The sequence below is a fragment of the Juglans regia genome, chromosome 10, assembly GCF_001411555.2.
Source record: "Juglans regia cultivar Chandler chromosome 10, Walnut 2.0, whole genome shotgun sequence".
NCBI lineage: Eukaryota > Viridiplantae > Streptophyta > Magnoliopsida > Fagales > Juglandaceae > Juglans > Juglans regia.
The window spans coordinates 31,973,100-31,992,633 of NC_049910.1; positions in this window are offsets into that span (position 1 = coordinate 31,973,100).

Here is a 19,534-nt window from a genome sequence, read left to right on the forward strand (position 1 = left end):
GTGCCATGTAGATTTCTTACACGTAACTGATGCTGCCAACTGGCAAACTTTTTTCTTCACTGGCTCTGACAGAAAGGTAACACTTACGTATTTTTATAGGAAAATGCTATATCTCTCGCTGGAGCTTCCGCTTGAAACTCTCGCTGGAGATTAGTGTATTTTTTATATATTTTTTTTTAAATTATTTTTTATATAGATTTTTTTAATAATTTTAAATATTTTTAAAAAATAAAAAAATTTAAAATATTATTAAAAAATATTTTCTTAATCACGAAGTAAAATAAAAAATCATAAACAAATATTTTTTTATTTTACTTCGTGATTAAGAAAGTATATTTTAATGAATTTTTTTTTACTTTCTAATTAAGGAAGTATTTTTAATGATGTTCTAAATTTATTTTATTTTTTTAAAAATATTTTTTATAATTTTTTATTTTACTTCATGATTAAGAAAGTATTTTTTAATATATATTTTTTTACTTTCTGATTAAGAAAATATTTTCTGAATGATGTTTTAAATTTATTTTATTTTTTTAAAACATTTTAAAATAATAAAAGATCTATATAAAAAATTACTTAAACAAAACAAATATAAAATAACACTACACCCCCAGCGGGGCTGTAGCATCACCCATTTTTATAAGAGCGGCATTACTCTATCATTTAATATTATCGATAAATATAAAAGTTTTTTTTTTTATATATATTTTTTAATGTATTTAAATATTTTTAAAAAATAAAAAATATATCAATACACTTAAAATCATTTTCTTTATTATTAAATAAAAAAAAATTCACCAAACAATCAAATGGAAGTCATTTTGGGACGGTATAGTAGTCTTTCTCTTTTTGCAAATGTAAAAAGCATCCAAGTATATGGTCTGGTTTGTAGCTGATTTTTTCTTTTGACTTGCAGCCACTGGGGTTTCTGTAGAGAGCGTTGCTATTTATAAGCTTATACACTATACATTAAAATTTTTTTATTTTTTAAAATTTTTTAAAATTTTATTATTCTTAAAATAATTAAATTATTCTACTTATAATTCATATACCACATATTTAATAAGAGAATTAAATTAAAAAAATTATAAAAAAGATGATGTGTAATGTATGAGACTTAAGAATAGAATTTTTCTTTGTAGATGGTTGCATGGCTTTCTTGGGGCAGAGGATATTGAAGCGAGATTAGAATTGGAAAAGCAAGACAAAACCAGCACTGGATGCTTTCCTCAAGTCGTCTTTCTGTTCGACAAATTGCTAAATTTTCGGTTTCGAGTACACGCACGTGTTGATCTACAAACTTGGGGTGGGTCATGGGGGATGAACTAACGCTTTAAAACTTTTGGAGAGGACAATGTAAGGCCGATGGTTTTCTTAGTCCAGATTATTGACTAATGAGACGTTTAGATTTGTAGTTCATCTTAATTCATCTTATTATTATTTATTATTATTCAATAACTTTAATTCACAAATTTGATTATTATTCACAACTCATCGCATTACTGTTTATAATTCATCTCAATTCATCTCAAGTTATCTTCGAATTCAAACGTCTTCTAAACTAATAAAGTTGAGTTTTTTTTTTTTTTTTTGAATATAAGAAAATTTTATATACCATATTATTATTTTATTATCTAAGATATTACATATTTATTATTATTAAATAATAAAAAATTTATTAATAATTTTTTTTAATATTAATAATTTTTTTATTATCTAATAATAATAAATATGTTATATTTTATATAATATGATAAAAATAGAACGAGAGCAAACTAATATTTATGGCGGTGAGCTGTGAGTATGATGGTGCTGCTGCTACGTGCATCCGACTCACATGAGCAAGCACAATACTGACAAAGAAAAGAGCGAATCCAAGAACTAGATAAGAACTATGAAAACAATTTTACGTTTCTTTTGTCCGGTAAATGGATTGCTAAAACTAGGTAAAGCAAATCTATCTATCTATCTTTCTTTTTTCTTTTTTCTTTTATTTTTTTTTATTTTTTTTTATTTTTTATTTATATATATATATTAAATCAAATCAATTTGTAAATTTATTTATAAACAATTATTTTGTCTTAAAAGTGATTGCTCGCTTTGATGTTTAGTGTAATTGTTTTTTTTTAAATAGAGAAAAAAATACTAAAAAATCTACTCAACCTCCTACTATTCATACAACCTCCACACTCTATATTATTTTTAATTTTTATTATTTTTTTCTTTCATTAAATATTTATTATATGAATAATGAATAAAAAAATTTGAAATAATTTAAAAAGAATAAACTCAAAAAAAATATTAAAAATTTAAAAAATTTAAAAAAGTATGGAGTGTGGAGTGTGGTGGAGGTTGTGTAGCAAAGCTCAAAAAACACATACTTTTGCACTAGCAATAAAAGTGAGTACTTTGGGGCCAACACAGAATTTTTTAATTTATTTTTATAAAATTTATATATAGACCTATTATTTATTCATCAAATGTAAATAGTATCAAAGCGCATTACAGCTGTTGAGGAGGTGCATCCAACCAGGGGTAGATTTAGGATTTGGTGTCTGGGAAGGCGATCGGTAAAGTGTGTGGTATGTGTCAGCATAAGTAATACGTTCTTTTTGCACGTGACTATATAAAAAAATAATCATACGTCATAAAAATTATACAATTTTTCCCGATTTACTCATATTTTTCTAAACTTTAAGAAAAAATTATAGATTAAGAATAAACTTGAAAAAATATCTAATAATATAAAAGTCATTAGATTTTTTATTGTATAATTGTATTACCATTAATAAATGAACAGAAAAAAAGCATGTGAATAACTAATAAATTCTTCACAAAAGAAAATAAATTCTTCACATACTCTCTATCTCTCTAGAAACATCTCATCAATCATCTAGCTAGATAAATTTGGTACCTCTCATATGTAAGAATCTTCCAGATTTGTTTTAACTATTAGATAAACTCTCTTGAAACTTCTAGCTAGTTAACTGATTAATATGTGGATAAAAATATCTCAAAGGTTGTAAAGGAAGATTATATACAGGTGATACGCAATAAATTTAATGAAGTTGAGAATGACCCAAATGAAAAATAAAAATAAAAAAAATCGTGTAACTATATATTTAAGCTCAGAAAGACAAGAAAAGCTTATATGATATTATTGATATGAAACTAAACAAACCGTACAATACACACCAAATGTAAATAAATAGAGATAGAGATGTCAAATCAAGACGATTATATTAATGGACTTATAAATATTTGAGTGATATACTATGTGTTTGAGTGTTGGGAGGCAATCTTAAATATTTTAAGAATATTTACACTTAAAATTATAATTATATAATATATAAGACTAATTTTTAAAATTTTTTTTTTGGGGGGGGGGGGGCGCCCCCAACTTACAACATAGTTCCGCCCTTGCATCCAACGTCACTAGCGTCATATTAAATGTAATAAGATAAAATGACGAAAAATATTTATTAAAAGGGACATAAAATTTGGAGTGTCAATTTGTATTCGCAGGTTATAGGGATGTAGAAAAAAATCAGAAACCGGTGAACCAGTGAGTTCGGTCCGATTCTGAACCAGTCCGATCCAATATGGATTCATTTTTAGTAAAATCGATTGAAAGCCAATTCGGTTTCGGTTTTTATTTTTAGAACATCAGTTCGAATTGAACCAGATCGGTATATAAATATATTAACTTTTAAAATTTTTATTTTAATATAAAATATTACATTTTAGATTATATATAATTTTTTATATTATATTATATATAGTATATATGGATGCAAATGGTCTGTCTTCTTCGAGAAAAGCTCTCCAAGAAAAGCATATCACTTTTAAAAGAGTTGGGAACTTAGAATCTTAATCATTTTTCTGCTGTCTACTACTCCATGTTTAGTTATTTCGGAACAGAGAGTCAAAATTGAATGAAACAAAGAAATGAGCAATGTAAGGAATTCACATCAGCCGATAAACTTAAAAAACCGGATTTGAGCCGATAAAACTGAAAGTTTAGATTTAGGTAATAAATTGGTCCGATATCGGTTCTTCAATTTTTCAAAACCAATGTATACCGGTTCGGTTCTAAAATATTTCTAAAATCGGACCGAATTGGACCGGTTACACACCTAGCGGGTTGCGTTTGTATTGTGAGTTATGACTATTGAATTATATGGGACAATCCGAACACGACTTCTTTAATTAAACTTGACCCTAAAACACTAATACAACCCATGTAAAAAATGGGTAAGATAACAAGATTTGCTTAACTCGTTTAACAGTTAGCTTTTATTGGGTTAACCTAGACACGATTCATTTAAACCGTTTCAACCCATTTCATATAAATGGTTTGAGTTAACCCTTATATTTATTTTTTTAACCCAATTAATATAATTTCATATATAATACAAAGATAACTGTATAAATCATTCACAATTACAATTGGATTAATAATAAAACATTTTCTTATTAATACACAAACAAATAATATATAAATTAATTAATATTTTTCATAAAACAAACTACGCAATAACAAAAAAAGGTTTACAAATTTGATATATTAATATTACATCCTAACAATAAAGAAAGACATATAAAGGTAAGCATTTATCAAAATTTTCCTTAGAATTTATTCATGTTATATGGGTTGACCCCCAATTGATCTGTTTATTAATAGTATTGTCTTATCGGGTCAACCCATTTTAACCAAAATCCATTTATATCAAACCTATACTCGCTTATTTCGTGTCATGTTCATTTCGGACTCATGGATCGTTTCATATATTGCGACATCTACATAAAATACATGACCTTTCAAGTTCTTTTAAACTTAAGTTGTATAATTCATTGCCATCTAATACAAGAATAATGTAAGAAAAGTTTCTAGTTCTGAAATTATATGGATTATAGAGAGTACCAACTAATGGATTCATATTTTCTTCAAGGAAAAATACTATTTAAGACCCAATGGAAGTAGGGTTTGGAATTGTGGATGCAATAATTCATAATTGAATGGCAAATGGTCAATTTCGGATACATTTGGCGCATCATATTGTGGGGGCAACTAGGCCTTGTGTGTTGCTAAACATTTTAAATTCATGTTGTAGTGGTAATTAGATGTCCTAAGGACCAGGACCGACATCACTTTGTTGATCCATCTGTAACTTAATGAGAGAGAGGGGATTGTACCTCTGTCCCACTTGAGGGAATTGTGCAACAATGTATATGTTGGATTCTATTGAAAATATGAGGTTAAGAATTTTAAAAGTAGAATCTTTTGATAAAAATGTGACCCGCATTCACCTTTACATTTTGATTTTGCACCCATGGGTTTTATATGGTGATAAAAGAAAATGAAGCAGTACATTAGAACTAACTCAAGGATCTAAGCCAACTAACGAATCACATTGACAACTTACCACAAGAACCACCACCAGCTAGTAACTAGGTAAGGCTAGATTAAAGGACCTCATCAACTCATAGATGACAATGGCCACAACCCACTACCCTAATTCTTACAAAATAGCTCTGCTTTTTATAAGTCGATATTGTTATTAATACAACATTTTGAATGGGTCGTCTTCCTAAAAAGTGAAAAATTATGAGAGGAAAATTATAACTTCAGACAAATTATAACACTAATTTCTCTTTATGTTCTCCCAACTAGAGTTTTAAGCAGAGGTGTAACAGGTCCAGTTTGGTTTTATTTTGGACATATTTCGAAATCGAATATGTATACACCAGTTTTAAGAATTCAAGAATGGTTATAGACTCACTCATCATAGAAACCACAACATGATTCGATTTTTCCATTGATTTCTAAATCTTTTATTTAATTACTTTTTCATGTTTTATTAGTTTATAAGCCCATAGTCCATAACACCCATTTCTAATGTAGCAATATCATTTTCCTTCATGGTAATACCTTATAAAGATCACGACACTTGAAGAAACATGCATATATCCTATTTGAATAAAGCACCAGTAATTCTTATAATTTGAAAGCAAAGTTGATATAGCTTGCATGACCATAACACTGCAATAGTGCAATTGTGCATAGCATAAGTTGAGAGCCAAGCAGTTTAAAAGAAAAACATCCTGTTTCACACATTGTAAATTTTGAGGCAAGCGATTTTATAGTGCAGTTGTGCACTGCATTGCATGAATACATAAGACATGCACATCATGCTAATATTTTAAGCCAAAAAAAATATCTATATTTCAACCTATACAAACATAGATAAAAAATATTTAACATATAATATAAAAAATTAATATATATATATATATATATATCATTCCTTTGGTTTAAACCTATTTTCAAAATATGAAAATCGGTATTGAACCGGTATTTGCTTTTAAGAACCGGAACAAAACCGGACCGGTTACGAACCAGGCTAAACCCACCAGTGTGGTTGGTCCAACCTGTATTTCAGTTTATCTTTACACTCCTAGTTTTAAGTTATTTCCTTCCAGAAATCTCTAAATCAATGGCGATCCAGCTAGTTATCAACACAGATGGAGTTCAAAAATCCTTCGATGACCTCGAAGTCTAAAAGACTATTTATCCTCCTACACCCAGATCTTTGCAATCCTATCCAACCACTTTGCCTCTCTCAAAGAGTTCCTTTCCCTAGTGCGAGTTTGCGACTACTGCCTGCATCTAGGAGCAGAGAGTAGCTGTTAACAACACATCAATGACTAAAGTATATCAACAAAACAATTGGTTACTTTGAGGGAACCAATACCTCCATGGAGCAAGTTTGCCTTTTCAATGATAATAACCCATAAAATACATAAACAAACTGAACTATAAGGACCTAAAACTAACAACCTTGTTAATAATAGGTAAGACTATATAAGACTAAAAATATGTTTGGGGAATGAGATGAGATGAGAAACTTGTGAATAGTAGTGAAATGATTTGAGTTAAGATGTTTTATTAGATTTTGGTAAAGAGGTGAGAAAAAATTGATTAAAAATATTATAAAGTTAAAAAATGGTTAGAATATAATTTTTAATATTATTCTTGTTTTGGAATTAAAAAATATGTATGAGTTTTTTGTGTTTTGTTTGGAAGTTTAGGAAAGTTGTAATGATTAAATAGTGATTAGATGAAAAAGTTCAAGATTTAAAATTCAAAAGTGTTTGTATTTGAGTGATATTTGAGAAGAAAATTATGAGAAATTATGAGATGAGATGAGATTTTTTGTGTTCCAAAACAAGCCCTAAGTGTTTGTTTACTATTACAATATATACAAAAAGAAGTCATTGACATACATTCTTCTTTTGTATTAATATAACCTCCTAGTGTCGTCAATCTGCACTTAGATTATTCTATTAAACTGGTGGATTTGTAATTATTGAACAATTGTCTCTTTACATGGATATGCTAGTGTTTCCTTCCGTAGAGAGACATGAACATGTGGCTAACACATTTGGTTCTTGGTAATGGGGAAACCATGTTTTAATGCAATTTTATAGAATTAATCCAAAAGAAGGTAGTGTAATGCCCAAGCATACCCTGCAAAACACAACGGTTGCCACTTCTATATAGAGTCCTATACGAAGTTCGACCATTCTCAGATCGTGATTGTGTTGTTTTTTACAACTCTTAAGCTATTATGCCCTATATAGCATTCCAACAATGCCTCACAAAAGCTCTTGAGGTACGTCTCGAGCGTTTTGTATTGCATATTTGTGTTACATTTATGCTCGTGCTCGATGATTTCCTTCTACGAATTTTTATATGATATTAGTTTCGACCTACTAAGTATTTAATCTCAATTTTTGTGCCGTCAAATTTTCAAGGCTTCTACATCATTCAACCTAGTAGTTTTGGGAAAAAATTGAAACTTTCACTTGGTTGACTTGGTGTAGTTTGAAACGGATGGTGCAAGATTCAAATTCATATTTGTTTCCACAAGTTTGTTTTCTATTACAATATATATAAAGATAAGTCATTGATATATATACTGCTTTTGTATTGAACTCCAAATGTCATCACTCTACACTTAAATTACTCTATTAAATTGGCGATTTGTAATTATTGAACAATTGTCTCTTTAGGTGGATATGCTAGTGTTTCCTTCAGTAAGGAAATATGAACATGTGGCTAACCAATTTTGTCCTTAGTAAAGGGAAGATCCTGTTTAAATAGTTATATTTGTTGTTCTTAGTTTGATACTGTAGTTTTGAAGAAATAATCGAGAAGAAGGTGGTGTAATACCAAGAAGCCCTGCAAAACACAGCGGTTGTCACTTCTATATAAACTCCTTTATGGAATTCGAGCAGTCTCAGATCGTGATTGTCTTGTTATTTACAACTCGTAAAAGCTTTGGAGGTATGTTTCGAGCATTCTATATTGAAATATTCGTGTTATATTTATGCTCGTGCTTGATGATTTCCTTCTATGGTTCGTGATCTGATATCTGTTTCAACCAACTAAGTATTTCATCTCTGATTATGGGTCGTGAAATTTTTGGGGTTTCAATGTTGTCCGGTCCTGTTATTTTCGAAAAAAAATTAAAAATTTTGCTCGATTGACTTGGTTATGATTGAGACCACCGACACAAGATTTGAAGTCATATTTGTTTTTTCAATGCTTTTTTTTTTTTTTTGCAAAACATGTAATAATATGGAAAATTTAGATCGTTTCCCTTTTAGAATGGTTTTATGATTGGTAGGAGGTCGTTTGTGATGAGGTGATACATATAGGAAAAAAAAGAACTATTTGATTCCTATAAAGTAACCCCCATTCATGTTATATTGTGGATATATAAATAAAGCTTCATTTTATTTATTAACTACGGTTGTATTCATGGTTTTACCTGCTGATAATATGAGAGATGTGTCGCCAAATACGAAAGGGGAAAGGAAGATATAATTGCAAAAATTAGTTTATTTGGTGGGAGGCATAAATATATTTGTGTTGGTGCTTGTCAAATAATTAATCAGCGGTTTATTTTGAATAGTTTCATATAAATTTTTTTTGCGGTTGCTTATAAGATCTTTGTTTGTTATTTTGTCTTTCCCTTTGCTTAGATCATTGTTTTTCAACTTACCCTTTTGTGTTTTGGCCCTACTGCCTGCCTCTTGAATGGAAGTTCCAAAACTTGCCTTGAATGGAAGTTCCACCATCCACCTACACCACATAACTTTTTCAATGGATTATGGAAAACCTCATATACCATACAATGCATTCATCATTTTGTAGATGTGTTTTATTCTTGATTTTTAAATCCATCCTCATTAAGTTTGTTTGCTATTACAATATATATAAAGAGAAGTCCTTGACATATATATTGCTTTTGTATTAATATGAATTCCTAATGTCATCACTTCACATTTAGATTACTCTATTAAAATGGCGATTTGTAATTATTGAACAATTGTCTCTTTAGGTGGATGTGCTAGCGTTTCCTTCAGTAGGAAAATATGAACATGTGGTTAACCTATTTTGTCCTTGGTAATGGGAAAATCCTGTTTGATTAATTATATTTGTTGTTTTTAGTTTTGATACTTTAGTTTTGAAGAAATTATCGAGAAGAAGATGGCGTAACAACAAGCAAGCCTTGCAAAACACAACGGTTGACACTTCTTTATAAAGTCCTCTATGGAATTCAAGCATTTTTAGATCGTGATTGTCTTATTATTTACAACTGCAAAAGCTCTGAAGCTATGTCCCGAGCGTTTTATATTGCATACACGTCTTATATTTGTGGTTGTGCTTGGTGATTTCAACCTTTGATTTTTGATCTGATATCAGTTTTGACCTACTGAGTATTTAATCTCTGATTGTGGGTCATAAAATTTTTTGGGGTTTCTATGTTGTGTGGTATAGTAGTTTCCAAAAAAATTAGCAATTTTGCTCCATTGACTTGGTTAAGATTGAAAATACCAGTACAAGATTTGAAATCATATTTGTTTTCTCAATGTTTCTTTTTTGCAGAACATGTAATAATATGGAAAATTTTGATTGTTTCTTGTTTGGAATGGTTTTATGATTGGTAGGCGGTCGTTTTTTATGAGGTTGTACATATAAGAAAAAGAAGAACTACTTGATTCCTATAAAGTAACCCTTTCATGTTATATTGTGGATATATAAATAAAGTTTCATTTTATATATTAACTACGGTTGTATTCATGATGTTACCTAATAATAATATGAGAGATATGACTCCAAATACGAAAGGGGAAAGGAAGATGTAATTGCAAAAATTAGTTTATTTGGTGAGAAGCAGAAATATATTTGTGTTGGCGCTTGTTAGATAGTTAATTGGTGGTTTATTTTGAATAGTTGTGATGGAATTACTTGGTGGTTGCTTATAAGATCTATGTTTGTTATTTTGTCTTTGCCTTTGTTCGCATCTTTATTTTGACTTTTACCCTTCTATGTTTTAGCTCTGATGTCCATCTTGTGAACAGAAACTCTAAATCATGCCTTGGCATTTTTGCAGGAAGGTCAACTCGTTACCCTACTGCACGTGTACTACTACGTAATCCACCTACACTAGGTAACTTTGTGGATGGATTATCAAAAACCTCATATACCGTACAATGCATTAACCATTTTGTAGATGTGTTTTGTTTTTTATTTTTAAATCCTTCCTCACTAAGGGGATGCTTGGGAAAGAGATGAGAAATCTGTGAATAGTTGTGAAATGGTTTGAATTAAAATGTTTTATTGGGTTTTGAAAAATGTGAGAGAAAAAGTTGAATAAAAATATTATAAAGTTAAAATATTATTAGAATATAATTTCTTAATGTTATTTTTGTTTCGGAATTTGAAAACGTTGTATAGTGTTTTGTGTTTTGTTTGAAAATTTGAGAAAATTATAATGATAATGTATCAATTAGATGAAAAAGTTAGAGAATTGAAATTCAAAATTCTTTGTGTTTGAGTGATGTTTGGAAAGAAAATTATGAGAAACTTTGAGATGAAATGAGATGGTTTGTATTCTCAAAAAAGCCCTAAGTATAAGTTTTCTATTATAATAAATAGAAAGAGAAGTCGTTGACATACGTACTGCTTTTGTACTAATATGAACTCTTAGTGTCATCAATCCACATTTAGATTATTCTATTAAACTGATGGATTTGTAATTATTGAGCAATAGTCTCTCTAGGTGGATGTGCTAGTGTTGCCTTGAGTAGGAAAATATGAACATTTAGTTAACACATTTTGTTCATGGTAATGGAAAAACCCTGTTTTATTAGTTTTATTTATTGTTCTTAGTTTTGATAATGCAGTTTTGTAGAAATAATCTAGAAGAAGGTGGCGTATTGCCCAATCAAACCTTGCAAAACACAACGGTTGCCACTTTTATATAAAGTCTTCTTCGGAGTTCGAGCATTCTCATATCGTAATTGTATTGTTATTTATAGCTATTATGCTCTTACACCCTATACCATCCTTCCAACAATGCCTGGCAAAAGCTTTGGCAGTAAGTCTCGTCGTCTCGAGCATTTTATATTGCATATTTGTGTTATATTTATGTTCGTGCTCGATGATTTCTTTCTATGGGTTTTTATCTAATATTAGTTTCGACCTACTAAGTATTTAGCCTTGGCTTGTGGGTTATAAAATTTTTGGGGTTTCTATGTCTTTTGACCTAGTATTTTCTAGAAAAATTAAAATCTCGCTCGATTGACTTAATCCAGTTTGAAACGGCTGGTGCAAGATTCGAAGTCATATTTATTTCCTCAAGTTGTTGTTTTTGGAAAAGAATGTTGTAATATAGAAAATCTAGATTGTTTCCCTTTTGGAATGGTTTTACGATGGGTAGGTGGGTAGTTTGAGATGAGGTTGTACATATAGAAGAAAGAAGAATTCGTTGATTCCTATAAATTAACCCATTCATGTTTTTATATTGTGGATATATAAATAAAGTTCCATTTTATTTATTAACTATGGTTGTATTTATTGTTTTACCTTGTGATAAAAAGAGAGATATGTCGCCAAATACGAAAAGGGGAAGAAAGATATAATTGTAGAAATTAGTTTATTGGGTGGGAAACACAAATATATTTGTGTAAGCGCTTGCTAAATAATTAACCAGTGATTTATTTTATTAGAGTATGTAACTACATATAATAACATATATTATCATATGATTTATCGTATGATATATTAGTTAATTGATAGCATATATATATATATATATTATTTTACAATTTGTATAGTCAATGATGATAGATTAGAGAAAATTTCCTAATTAATTTATATAATTACTATTTAAAATAATATATTATGTATATACAAAATATTTAAAAAATTTATATGCAAGTGATTCAGTCGGTTTCGATCCAGTCCGATAAAAAAAAAAACCACACCCCAAAACTAGACCGAAAATTGAATTCCGGAGACACCATATACCGAGACCAGGTAGGGATGAATTCGATCTGGAGATGTTACAGATGGTGTTGTGGCTACAAACGTAAGATGGCCAAAACATACAACTAAACTGCTCAATATTTGTGAGAAGACCAGCGAGTGATTAACTGTACTTTTAATAGTGATGTGAAATTGATGTTGAATTCCTTATTCTTGATATATAGCTTAAGGATAATCACTGGACCCCTATCTATTATGTTCATTAATGCATTAGATCTTGTAGTTTTAGTTTTAGGCTAAATCATCATTAGACGTTCCAAGAAGTATCTTATACACATTAACTAAATTGAATTTTCCATGTAACTATTATAACTATTAATTAGTTGTGGTAAAGATGTACAAAGGAGATATAGCTCATGGAGTGAGGTCGTTCATTTAATTTTATAGCTTAGCAATATAAACTTTTTGAGGAGAATCAAAACTAACCTAGCGGAGAGTTTGCCCTCCCGGGGGGGGGGGGGGGGGTTGTTCCAATGAAGTGAGAATTGCGAATGGGGGGTTGGGGTTCCAATGAATTAAGAAATGCACATGGTGTATGTCGAATAACATTAGAAATGGATGGGAGGTTTTTGTTCATTTTATTAGTTTTGCAATTGGTGATGGATTTAGGGTCAGATTTTGGCATTACATTTGGCATGGTGATTCATTGTCTTGATTTATTTTTTATTTTTTATATATAAGTAAGAAAATTTATTGATCCTCATAATTAAGAAAGAAGAAATCTATTCATCATCCATTTTCTCATCATCATTTCATCATCGCATAATGTGGCATTAGATGATAGGTTTACAAATGAAATATAATAAATAGTTTCCAATCATCTAATATCACGTCATGAGATAATGAGAGGATGATGAGTAATAGTACTCATTAAGCAAGGCCCAAGTACAAAGAAAAAGAAGCATAAACATAATTAAAGTTGACCCCTCTAATACAATAGCCGTAGCCCAAAGTAATAAAGAATGGAAAAATAAGTCTCTAATCCCCCCAATGAGTGTTATCTATTTTCAAAATGCCCATTCCTCTCATCCCATATGCACCACATAAGATAAAGTGACACCATCTTCCAAACATTCGCTACTTGACAATTTCCCCATTTCCACTCCAACAAGCCAAAAAATCCATGACCCTCTTAGGCATCACTCAGCAATGTCCAGCCTTACAAAGATCTCATCCCATAAAACCAGCATATCACAATGGAGAAGAGATTTGTCGATTCACCATTCTTTTTGTACATAAAACACCAATTCATTATAAAAAAGACTATGTTTCCTCAAATTATCTATGGTCAAAATATTTTCACGAGAGGCCAACCAACCAAAAAAAGTAACTTTTAGGGGCAATTTGCTTTTCCAAATACATTTATAAGGGAAAATGGTAGATGAATGGGTAGCATAGCATTATATAAGGATTTGACTGAGAAATTCTTGTTCCCAGGGTGAATCCACAGCAGTTTGTCCTTCCCATGACACTCTAAACTCAATGCATAGAAGATGCTATAAAAGTTAGAAATATCAAACACTTTCCAATCTTGAACTGCTCTAAAAAATGTCACATTCCACTGCACCAAGCCATTCAAAGTGTCCATTTATTCAGCAATAGAAGTTTTGTTATGCAATGCAATTCTGAAAAGGGAAGAAAAAGCTCCCTTAAAGCAACATCACTGCATCAAACATCAAACCAGAATCTGACCCTAGTTCCTCGACCCACCACAAGTATGCAATTACGAATGAAATCCTCCCAACCTTCCTAATAAATCTCCATACTTCCACACCATACATTCCACACACTTCATTAGAGTCCAACCTCCTGGAATGCTCATGAATTTAGAGTCAACAACAATCCTCCAATAAACATCTATTTCTTTATGGCACCGCCACAACCATTTACCTAGTAAGGCCTTATTGAAAATACTCAATTTTCTTATCCCCAAACCTCCACAAGATAGGGAGTAAAAATCTTGTCCCATTTAGCTAAATTGAACTTTTTCTCGTCTCCCAAGCCACTCCATAAGAAAGCGTGAAAGATATTTTTCATTATATTAGCCACACCAAAAGGAACCAAGAATAATGATAGAAAGACTAGATAACGTACTCTTTATTAAGGTGATTCTTCCCAATTCAGACAAATACATCACTTTCCAACCATCCAATTTATTTTCAATATTATTTGATAAAACCATCCCATATTACCTTGGATTTATGAGGGGCCTCAATGGAAGACCAAGGTACTTCATAGGCAAGAATGAAACCTTGCAACCCAAAATTTCAGCCAAATCTCCAATAAGATTTTCCAAGCTACCAATTCAGATTTAGACGAGTTCACCTTAAGGCCAGAGATAGGTTTGAAGCAAAGCAATATAGCTTTCAATGAATGGAGCTAAGTAGGATCCAGTTCACGAAGAATTAAAATATCTTCAGCGAAAAGGAGGTGATGTACATTGACTCTCCCAAATGAAGTACCAGCCACTAAAAAGCCAGAAAAGAAAGAGCCATCCACTACTGTCTTTGACATTCTGCTTGACTCGTCCATAGCTAAAACAAAGAGAAAGGGAGATAGAGGATTTCCTTGTCTCAAACAACAAGACTGGTGATTCAACTCTTATGACCATGTTTCCTTCTCCTTTTTGTTTGGTTCTTGATCAGGAAGCCGCTTCGGTGTCTAAGTTGTTGGACTGTTCTAATGGATCCCTGTAGTGGAATGTTCATTTTATTAGTGTTTCTCATGGTTGGGAAATAGGAGTTATTTATGATTTTTTTCAGTTTATTGTATACTTTAAATATTGGTAATAATGTGGTGGACACAAGGCTTTGGATGAAGACAAGGAGTAGAAAGTTCATAGTGCGATCATTGTACAAGGCTTTGTTAAGTCAAAATTATCTTTCATTCCCTTGAAATTGGAAGTGCATTTGGAAAAGTAAGGTGCCACCTAAAATTGCTTTCTTTGAATGGACTCCATCTCTAGAAAATTTTTTACTATGGATAATTTGAGAAAGTGTTGTCTCATTGTAATGGATTAATGTTATATGTGTAAGAAGTGTGGGGAGTCGGTGGATGATCACCGGCCTTTTACTTCACTGTGAGGTGACAAGGATGTTATCAGTGGAGATTTTTAATAGAACATAAATAACATGGGTGATGCCTAAAAAGGGTTGATTTGTTTGCCTGTTTGCAAAGGAGTATGGTCAATTCACATGTTGCAGATGTATGGAGAATGATTCCTCTATATATCATGCGGTGTTTATGAATTGAAAGGAATGGTTGAATCTTTGAAAATAAGGAACGTTCTCCAGATGAGCAGTAGAAGTTTCTTCTTCCATACTTTATTTATTTGTTCCTCAAAGTCGCCAAAAAATGGCTTCTTCCATACTACAAGAAAAATGATTTTTTTCGGCAACACAAAGTCCTATATTCGCCAAAAATATATATTTGTGACCTTTTTTACATCGCTAGAACATCGTTGCTATTGTTGAGTGAGGAAAAGGAATTTCTGACGCTTTTTTTCACAGTTGGGAAATATTGAGTTTTTCTGGCAATATTTTGTTGCCAAAAAAGGCCTAAATTTTGCCACATAAACATGTTAAACTATGGTTAATCATCCCCGGAAGGACTTTTTGTGGCAATTATTCTAGCGGGAGACAGATATTTGCCGTGATATGAAGCGCGTGAAATAATTTTTTGCGTCGATTTTTATTGACGAAAATAATTATTTTTGGCGATGTTGGATCACTGGAATTAGTAAATATTCCAAAGTTAGTAAATATTCTTGGAGTGTAGCAATTAAGTAAGAGAGTCTATGACTCAGAGAGAGTTTTTTGGTACTTGGAGCTTACTATTTATACCATATCCGGGAGGGTGCAGATAGTCTTTTTTCACCACAAAGTCTGTGCTTTCTTTTTTGTATCGACTTTCAGACATTCTTTAATGTAGCGTGGCTTAATAGCAGTGTAATTAATGCGGCGTAGTTCCTTGACTTATAATCCAGTTTATACGGGCCATAGATGACCCAATGTTGATGAATTGATGGTCCTCCGCATTTCTCATGCATTTTCTGCAGATCCTTGGTTCAAAGAGCGGCCACAGAATGTCAGGTTGATCTTTCTTGTCGACTATTCGGCGCCCCTCCCTGACAGGCGTTCTGTTCCCTGTACGGATAGGGAAGCTTTTGGGTAGGGTTCTGGGCTAAAGCCTGGTGGGCCTTTCTTGGGGGAAAATCCCCTTACACAGAATGTTGAGCCATGGCCAATATTACTTATAACAAGATCACGTAATTAAAATATGTTTATGCAAACACAAATTGATATGAGATATTTTGGTTAGTAACTACATTGATAGCATTGAACTACTTTAAGAAAGTAAATTTGCACAAATATGACAAGAAACTAATTTGAGTCTTCAATATTGTACTGGGACAATATTTGTTATTTTTCCTTCAAATCATCCATTTACCTTTATTTTTGCCTTCTTAGAAAATATTTCATTTCAAGTTTTGGAAGGGATTTTGATTTTAATTTTGGCAAAACTTTTGGTAGAATTCTTGTTTTCTTTTGTACGTATTTAATTTTCATGCTTACTTTTTTGAAAAATCTTTATAATCTAATTTTAAAACTATTTAAGCCCAGCTTGTGGGTTGCATAAAATAATTTCAAATTTTATTATTAATCAGTATTTTTCAAAGTTTTCTCTGTATTTTACATAATTTTTCAATCTCAATCCTTAGTTTCTGTTGATGAACTAACCATCTAAATAATTCTAATTCTGTCTATCAATTGGCATTAGAGCTTTTGCATTTTCCTGGGGTGATTTATCATCTGTTCTCATTGTTGGTGGTAGAAGTCGTGGTCGGCATGGGCAAGTTTCAAATGAGGAAGTCCCTCACTATGATCATAATGCACAGGTCGGCGTGATGATTGCAAATTTGTAGAGGCAGATATCGTTATTAACCCAATGTCTAGATGCACAGGACTTGGAGGATCATGATTCTGACTCCAGTTTCGAGACCCCGAAACAAAATCGGGCTCTATTTTGGGAGCATCGTGTTCGGGGGAACAACATGAAGACCTAGACTTTAGAGTTGATTTATCGAATATCCCGGTACTGTGTAGGCTGAAAGTTCCGTTGATTTATTGCATGATGTATTTACTTTTTTGAGGAAGATGACTTTGAAGAGATACACTCTTCCATAAATTGAAATTCTCCACCAGTCTACGATACCTATACTAATGAAGATGATCTAGTGGAAGAGGTAACTATTTTTATTGAAACATAAAAACTTTTGGAAAAGAATATGGTGGTGAAAGTTTGAAGTCTAAAGATGAAACAACTTTGGGGACAATTAACTATGTTGATTTTCTTGGAGTTTGATTTTTTTTTTTTCAAATTCTCCTATGCAAAATATTGCTTTTGGATTTCAGATGTGGGAAAGAACTTAGATTTTTGAGTATGGGATGCTCAATATTATTTTATTTCGAGTTGATCAAATTAGTTTTAGTTTTGTCATTGTAATTGGGATGAGACTACAAAAATAAATAAAAAAAGAAATTAAATGGAAATCCAAAAGACCGAGCCAAAAAAGTTTAGAATTTGAGGATGAAATCTCTCCAACGTTCCGATGAGAATAATGTCTGGCATCATATATATCACATCCAACAAGATCGTAATGAATACATTCACAACGCACCTGCAGTGCAAATTTCAAAGAAATCCCTAGATTTAACTTTGCTTTTTTTATTATTATGGATATAAGAAAAACTTGATAAAATCTAATATATATACATATGTTTTTTTTTCCCTCCGCATATTATATTTCCTGGTTTCATCCTTGGTATAATATCCCTGTGTTTCATGATATTGGAACAAATTAAACATATAAAGTTTTGAAAAAGCTTCATAGTGGCATGACTATTTGACATTTCATGCACGTAACCACAAATTATCAACCAGCAGAGATCCATTCACCGAAGCACTTAGCTCAACACATAATCATCTTCTTGTCATCATTATCCGCTCGAATTTGAGGGGAAGTGTCAAGGAATAAGAGAACAACAGTCATGGGATTTACAGATCAGCAATAATGAAGGGATTTACAGCACCCCCAGTCAGTTAATTAGGGAAAACATGAATCAAGCAGTGATGTACTGCGAAAATGGAAGATATATGGAATTAATCTTCGGCTTTTACAACATGATCAGTGGAACATCTGTACGTACAAAATTAGCCTTTAATTATTTCTTTTTAATAAATAGCATGAAAATTGTGTCAAAGCTTTACATGTAAATTATATTTTTCTCCTTTATTAATTTGCAAATTCCCTCTCTTCCAAATATCTCTCGTTCTATCACGATCGTTGAGACTGACTCAATATTGGTGGTGGCGGCGTGCCGAGAATTTATATATATATATATATATATATATATATATAATGATGGTCATGATGAATTACTGTTTTCGATTTTGAGTGGGCGTGATGGCTGATATATAGATAGATCATAAGACAATGAAAAATTTTGTGGTGTTCACTGTTTTCATTCATAATTACCCAAACAAATGCCAATCTTTTCAAGAACAACTGTAACGTTTCGTTTCCAGAAGTCTGGAGAGTTAAATCTTGATATCTAAAATCAACTTAAGAACACAACTATAAAATCCGAAAAATTTTATAAAATATTAATCCATTTAATCAATCCAAATATCTAAGTTCCTCTATGGAGACAACCAATAAATTCTCAATAATATAAATTAGAAATTCTCTAAAAATTCGAAAATATCTTTAACTCATCAAATCAAAATACCTGAAAAATAAATCAGTTTACTAACTACGACTCTCAAATAAACACTTGTACCCTCAGACACTTATTTCACTACGATTATCACACCTTGCTAAAACTTTCTACTCTTGTTCTCTAGCTGAACCATAAAAATTATCTAAAAAATAAATGGAGATAAGGGGTGAGTTATCAACAACTCAATAAGCAGAGGACATATACTAGTGTGTAAATATGAGCATTTACAGAGATCAGAATGCAGAATAAAATATTTTCATTTTCAGAATGCGAAAGCAGAACATGTTATCAAAATATCAGAGCGGAGATTTAGAAATAATTTTAAAAATATCCTTTGGCATAGCATAAA